Genomic DNA, 7980 nt, shown 5'->3' on the forward strand with positions numbered 1-7980 from the left:
TTGTCTGAATATACAACAGTTTATTTATCCTTTGACTGCTGAAAAACATCTCAAATGTTTTCAATCTTTGACGGTTTCGAATAAAGCTGTTTTAAACATCCATGTGCAGGTTTTTATGTTGGACATGTTTTCAACTCCTTTGGGTAAATAACAAGGACTGCAAGCATTGGATCCTATGGTAAGAGTATATTTAGTTTTGTAAGAAACTGCCAAACTGTCTTCCACAGTGGTTGTAGCATTTTAAATTCCTACCAGCAATGAATAAGAATTCCTGTTCCACGTTCTCACGGCTCCTGGTGTTGACAGTGTTCCAGATTTTGGCCATGCTAATAGGTATGCAGTGGCAGTTCATTGTTGTTTTAATTTGTATTTTCCTGATGACATATGATATGGAGCATCTTTTCATGAGCTTATTTGCCATCTGCATATTTACTTCAGTGAGGAGTCTATAGTTGTATTTGGCTCAGTTTTTGATCAGGTTGTTTTCTTTATTGTTGAGTTTTAAGAGTTCTTTGTAGAATTTGTATAATGGCCCTTTATTATATGTGTCTTTGCAAATATTTTTTCTCATTCTGTGGCTGGTCTTCAACATTATTTTTTATGTTCTTTATTATATAGAATTCCAAACTGCAAAAAATATAAAGACAAAAATTACCAACAAAAAAGTTTAAATGCATGAAATATTATACATACATTTATAGATAATTAAGCATAATTTAAATGTATTAAAACATGTCTGAAATGATAAACAGCAAATTGAGAAGAATGGTTAACAGAGGAGGGAGACAGGGAAATAGGATCAGTGAGGTGTGAATAGGGTTTTAAAATTCAGATTAAACAATTCTTGACTAAAATATGGTAAAATTTTATATCAAGATGTTGTATTATGTTCTCCATTCTTTTCTGTGTATTTAAAATAGTTCATAATTCAAAGAGGAAAAATAAATCAGAATGGATTCTATTATTTTAATACCTATGGCATTGGTAAATGAATTATTTACTTTAACCTTCTATTTTAGTACTCAATTCCTTTATTTATAAGATTCCTTTCCATTCCAAAATTCTAGAAATACTTTCTTGATGTTATGTTTCACTACTTTCCTAGGTACATTTTAATTTACAAAATATAAAACTTTAAATGTTTGCATAAGAAATATTAAAAATACTTAACTTATAAAAGGAATGCAAACACATTGTTATTGCAGTTTATTGTGTTGAAATAAGTGCCCTTACTTGTATTTGGACTCTTTTAACTTTTGTTATGAGTAAACTAACACATAGCCATTAGCTTGAATAAATATCACTGATCTAAATATAGAATATGTTATACCATGTCAAGATGGGCAACACCAAAAGGAGGTATATGCTAAAAAAATTTGCTCACTTCTTTTGGAGAAGTATATTTCTATTCAGTTCACAGATCAGGGTTTCCTGTATGTAATACATTTAGCTCAAATCTAAAATATCTAGAAGATTTTTCCATAATGACTTAGCAAATCACAACTGCTACATTTCTAAATGGTTCTAGAAGGGGCCAAAAAAGAAAACATGGACTTCCAGGCTCTTCCTTTTGGAAGACTTCAGCCATTTAGAGCAATGATCTGGAGCAGAACTTTCTCCCCCCACCCACATACACGCTGACTTAAACCAGAATCATCAACAGCAATGGAGTCCTTTAAAAATATTCTCCAAAGGTGAAAGTTTACCTAATATAGCTGGGATTTGAAACATTCTCATAGATCCCAGGTATGAGGAACTAAAGAACGTTGACCCTGCTCATTTGTGAGGACCTCCTGATTATGCTAGTTGGAACTTACTTTCCACGGTGACATGAAGAAGGAACTGTATGACTCTTAATTGCTTACATGAAGGGAATTATTGAAAAACTTGAGCTGATAAAAGGGAGAATGGAAGAAAAGAGACTATGGCTTGAAACCTAGAATAAATGATTAGGTGTCTTTTACTCTGCTCCCCACATTCACACTCGTTTCTACATGGATCTGAGGTGGCTTATGTGTTGACTTCTAATTCTGTTTGCTCATTGTCTAAGCAGGAACAAGTCTTTTTTGAGGTCTTCGTTTCCTCTTTCATCTCATCCTTCACTTCTTAAATCCTCAAATGTTGAATCTATCGAAGTTTGGACTGCTATAGCAGTTTGAGGACTCTGTGGGTAGGAGTAGCTATCTTAATTCCTTTGAATTGGGGTTGGAAATAAGGAGGGCAAAAGATGTGACTTTAGGGACTTTGAAATGCTTGGGTATTTTATAATGGGGTCCTGGGACTAGGACCTAAAGTAGATTATGCCTACCTAATAGAAAAGAAAGCCAGTATTTGAAAGCATCACCTACCAGTTTGGGAATTGAATTTTAAACATATGAGACTTCATTGAACCTTATATAGTTGTCTGTCCACAGGATCTATTTCCTAGGGAGGATATGCCTGAACTTCTAAATGAGAGGTCTTTATCAGGTTCTTGCTTGAGGGTCTCTAGATCTCAATGTATGTGTGCAAGGTGAACTGTGTGGGAAAAAAAAAAGTTAGCACATGTACTGATATATCTGGAGTTTTTTTAGGGAGAATGTGGGCATGGAGTTGGAGAACAGAAACAAAGATCAACCACAAGTGTCAGTAAGCCAGCCTGACAAGTGATGAAGAAATTAATGATTTTTAAAAAAATAACATTGTCAACACAAACTTTGAGAGTAAAAATAAAACTAAGGAATCAAGGATAGAGTATATGACATAAATCATAGCCTAGAAAGAGATTTGATGAAAAACTGGGTGACCATCTCCCCCTAAGGGAAGAAAGGGCTGGAATGGGGACAAAACATGACCTCAGAGGAAGTCAGTAGAGCCCCATGCGGGGGACTGCACCTGAAGTGACCAGATGCACAAGAGTTGGGAGCTGGCTTAGTTTCCGCTAGAGAGATCACTGTCCATCTTGATCTAATAATTACATAGTCTACTACATTTCTAGAGGATAATATTGGTTGTTCTCCTAGTTATCATAAAGGGAAAGCTCCCATCTATCACCGGTTGATAATTTGTCAGGAAGAACTGCCTGTGTCCCGAGACTGCAGTCTTATCTGAACTGCCTCTCTTTTCAATGATCCAGAACAGTCATAAGGCTTCTTTAAGAAGAGGCTGGATTCTTGATATCAAGAAGGCAGTGTAGTTTGGCAGAGGACAGCCTCCGTACTGTACACGGGAGGTATCACAGAGACCAAGCTCTTGGTATCCGCCTGAACCAAGAGAGAGGTGATACTCAATTCTGATGCCAGGGAGAGTCTTTCTTCTTGCCTCCAGACATCTCACCCCTCTCATCATGCTTCTTGACTCAACCTCATGGTTCTTTGGGCTTTCTACATGGATAGTCTATTCCACAAATGGTTAATTAAATTAAAAAACAAAAACTCTGAGAATTTCTCCCTTCAGAGTACTGGTATGTTTTTAGTTTTTTTCCTGAAAATCAATAACTTTCTTCCCAAAAGTAAGTAGTATAAAAAAATTATTTCTGTCAATTTCAGCTAACTGGTATCTTTAAGAAGTCTTACATGTATTAAACTAAGTGAAATAAGTCAGAAAAAGATAAACACCATTGATTTCACTTATATGTAGAATCTAAAATCAAAATAAACCAACAAACAAAACAGAAACAAAAAAAAGTCTCACAGGATAAGTGTGAATGTGGCCTAATTCTATTTATTAAAAAGATGATTCTACATCTTAAAATATTATCTAGAAATAATTTAATAATTCTTCAACCACCACCTTTTGCTTCTTGCTTCAGCTGGTTCCTTTTTTTGGTCTTTGTTTTCATCCTTAGGCAGCTCTTAGAAATTTCCATACTGACAGCTGGTCTCTGATTCTGGCTTGCCTTCTCAATCTTGCCCTGCCTTCTCCAACTGGTTGTAGCATGTGGTCTCTATCCCAACAACTGACTCTTGGCAGACTCCTGTTTTAGAGTTGCTGGTGATTTGTGGCCAGTATATTAGTATAATTTAAGTGAAGGCAGAAAGGGTAAATGTTGTGCAATTCTTTTATACTTCTTAATCTTCCCCTAAGGAGAAATAAATCTGGAGAAAAGAATAGGGAGGTGCAATGGAAAAGGTCAGCATACCTTTTGCTGTGCTTCTAAGAAGAGAAAGGATTATACAGTCAGACTGGGTCAGAGAAGTTGGCTCCTGAGTTAACCATAATGAGTTTACAGCTCTTTCCCTGTGACCCTTCCCCAGCCAACCCCCTTTCCCCAAGCTGCTACTTGTGGCAGCTTACAGAGTCAAAGGGATCCATGGCCCTGGTTAATCATATGTCATCACAGGACACTGCATCAGGTCAGACCTAGAAAGCTTGAGCAGATTAATAGTTGCTTTACATTTCTTTGGGTGGTGTACATAGCTATTCTTGGCCAGTTGATTAATTCTGATGGCAAATTAGTTCATATAAACTTCCTAGCTCATATACAAATTGACTATTGATTTTTTTTGTGGGAGGGGGGCATACCTCCATCAAGATAGCACCTGTATACATATTTTACTCTCTGTAATTATTCCTGTCTTTATCATATCTAATAACAGTAATAATAGCCAACTATATAACACCTACTACGGGCCAGGAGCTGTTCTAAGTGTCTTACATAGATAAACTAATTTAATACTTAAAATATCCTATGAAGAAGGTACTTTTACCATTTTCACTTTACAGAGAAGAAAACTGAGCAGAGATATTAAATAACCTCCCAATCTCCTGCTGATAATCAGTGGTGAAGCTGAGATTTAAACTGAGATAGCCTAACTCTGGAGTCTAGATTTTCAATCATTAAATTGTCTTTATATAGTCATCAATGCCTAGCAAAAAGTGTTAAACAAATGAGCACTAACAAAAAATCTGAATTCATTATTCTAATAAGGGATATTAAAATGGTGGCCTATAGAAAGTGCTTTCATGTGATAAGTATTTTATTTGACATATTTTCCACCCATATTAGGAAACACTTGAGAGTTTAAGTGCCCTGATGCCCTGGGTAGGACAAGGATTAAATTCATCTTCTGACTCCACATCCAGCGCTTTGCCTACTCAGCCAAATGGTCTTTCTACCAGATCTACATCCTGGAGCTACAGGATGCCCTGGTCCTCCTGTGGACGTGAGGGCTGCTCTCTGAGGCTCTCACACAGTTGATCGGCTAAAGTTGTAATTGGACTCTTTTTTCCATAATGAGGGCTAAATGCAGAGACCTGTGGTACCCATGGAACCAAGGTTTCTGCTGGCCCTCAAGTGACCCTGCCTACGCTTCATTCAAAACATGACTCTCAAATCAAAAATGAGAAAGTCTATGTTCTGTTCCTGCCTCACAAATAATACTGAGCTCTCATATCATTTCCCTTCTGTGTAAGAAAAGGAGAGAGAAAAATCAGGGCTAGCTCTTCAGCCTACCATCTGTTTTGCAAGAACAGGAAACTGAACTACCTGGTTCCTCAGGAAGGCTGGAACACAAAGTTTGATGCTCCCTTTTCTTCTCGGTATTTTCCTGAAGACTGTTGTCTATTTCAAATGACTCCTTTTGCCTTTTAGCTTTAATGACAAATATCACCTTTTTTTAAAGATATAACTTAAAAAATGTTTTAAATAGTATAATAATGTAATTGAGGGCCCTTAACAGATATAGCAGGGAGAGTTTTGGTTTATGACCAAGGGTATGAGGGTTCTAAGCTATCGCTTCCCATGATTTCTGCGAAGTCCCAATCACCAAACTATTCCCACTTTGCCAGTGTAGCTGGCATGGCTTTAAAGATGAGATGATGCAATGCATTTAGTTAGCATTATCTTTTTATCCTTTCACACAAACTTGACACTCTTATTTTCAATCACCTTTAGTAAAATGTTTCATTTTTTTCTTCACCCCTAGGAAACAACAAAAGGTTAATTTACAATCTTTGTAGAGAAAAAATAACTTTGGGAAATTTTATGAGGTGGCTTTCTAATCAAGGCACAGGACTCCAGTCTGAGTCTTTGTTTAGAGAGGAGTTTTTCACAAGCTGTTTCTCCACAGACAGCACTTTGGTCACTTTACAGTAACCAGACCTCTCTCTGTGGGGAGACGATCATGTCACAGCTCTTCCAGCCAAGCAGTTACATTCTGTTCTTCCCACTGATTTCAGGGAAAGAGACTTGTGTTACAGCTCCATGTTTTTTTTTTCAATCTCTGCTCCCTATGGTCCCATCACATGCAGTCTAATAATAAAAAGAAATAATGTTAAGTTATTAAATGTTTATTATAGAAGGTAGAATGCATTGAAGCAAAAAAAAATTCTATCACTGAGGAGATGGCCTGTTACATTGATATAGTGTTGTTAACTATCCTTAGATAGCTTTCTATGTAAATAGTACTCAAAAGTGTTTTTTTATTTAGCATAGATACTAAATATAAAATATATATTTATTTAAATACATAAATGATATATAGTACATATATAATACATATTTATTCATATGTCATACATATATATTTATTTAATACTCAAGTATTAATACTTGATATCAATATAAATACATATTACATATAAAATAACATTTGAGTACTATTTACATTGAAAGTTTTTAAATACTACTTACATAGAAAGCTCTAAGAAAATGATATACATATATTATACATTATATATTATACATTATATATAAAATATATAATATATTATATATAATATATTATTTTGTATATATCTCCAACAATATGAATCTAAGAGAATCAAACTGATATTTATATCTATATATCTACATATTTATATATAGATATACATATGTATCTACATGTACATATATAGATATACATATATCTATGCATATAGATATATATTTGAGTGCCTGTTTGTTTTACAAATATGAAAACATATGATATATCTTATTTTGTAGTCTTTTTCTTTTCACTTATGAACACATTACATTTTTCCTAGCCCAGGTGTCCATAAACAAGAGAATAGATAAGCAAATATGGTACATTTATACAATAGAGTATTACTTATCAATAAAAAGAAACGAACCACTTACACACACAACAACATAGATGGATCTCAAAAATTAATGCTAAGTGAAAGCGGCTTTACTCAAAAAGTACACATTGTATGAGTCCACTCATATGAAGTTTTAGAACAGGTAAAGCTCATCTATGATGAAAAATAAATAAGAAAAGTTGCCTTGGCAGAATGGGTTAGGGAGTGAGGATGGGGCAAAAGTTAACTTTCTGGGGTGGTTGTAATGTTCTATCTTTTGATAGGGATTTGGGTTACACAGATATATGCATGTATGAAACTCATCTGACAGGCAACTTAAGATCTGTACATTCCATTGTATGTAAATTTTACCTAAGAAAAGAACAGCAAAATTGAACTCTAGTTAATAATACACATGCTAAAGTATTTAGGAGGAAGTAAACTGATGTCTGCCTCTTACTTTAAAATGAATTTTTAAAAAAGATAGATGGAGACAGAGATGAACAGGTGGATAGATATATGATAAAGCATATATAGTTAAATGTTATTTACAGCATCTAGGTGGTAGTTATGTAGATGTTCTCTGTACACCTTGTTCAACTCTTCTGCAGTTTTCAAAATTTTTCATATTAAAATGTTAGTGAGAAAAAGAACATATGACATGTTCCCATATCAAATGTTTCTACACATTTTAAAGGACTGATTAAATCTATAAAATTTATAATGTAGAATACAATTCAATCACTGTTAAATATTTAGGTCATTTAATTTTTACAGTATAAGCCAGATTACAATTATCCTTATACTTATATATTTAGACACTTGTCTTATTAGATATTTATGATAAATTCCTATAAGCATCATTGCTAAGTCAATAGAGAATTAAAAATTTGGGTCCTATTTTCATCTGGAAGATATGGGACAATCTTCTCTCTTACCAATGAGAATAAGTATACATCTTCATATTTCCTTGTGTGATTTCCATAAAAACCGAGT

This window comes from Rousettus aegyptiacus, unplaced genomic scaffold (assembly GCF_014176215.1).
Source record: "Rousettus aegyptiacus isolate mRouAeg1 unplaced genomic scaffold, mRouAeg1.p scaffold_m13_p_13, whole genome shotgun sequence".
Taxonomy (NCBI): Eukaryota; Metazoa; Chordata; class Mammalia; order Chiroptera; family Pteropodidae; genus Rousettus; species Rousettus aegyptiacus.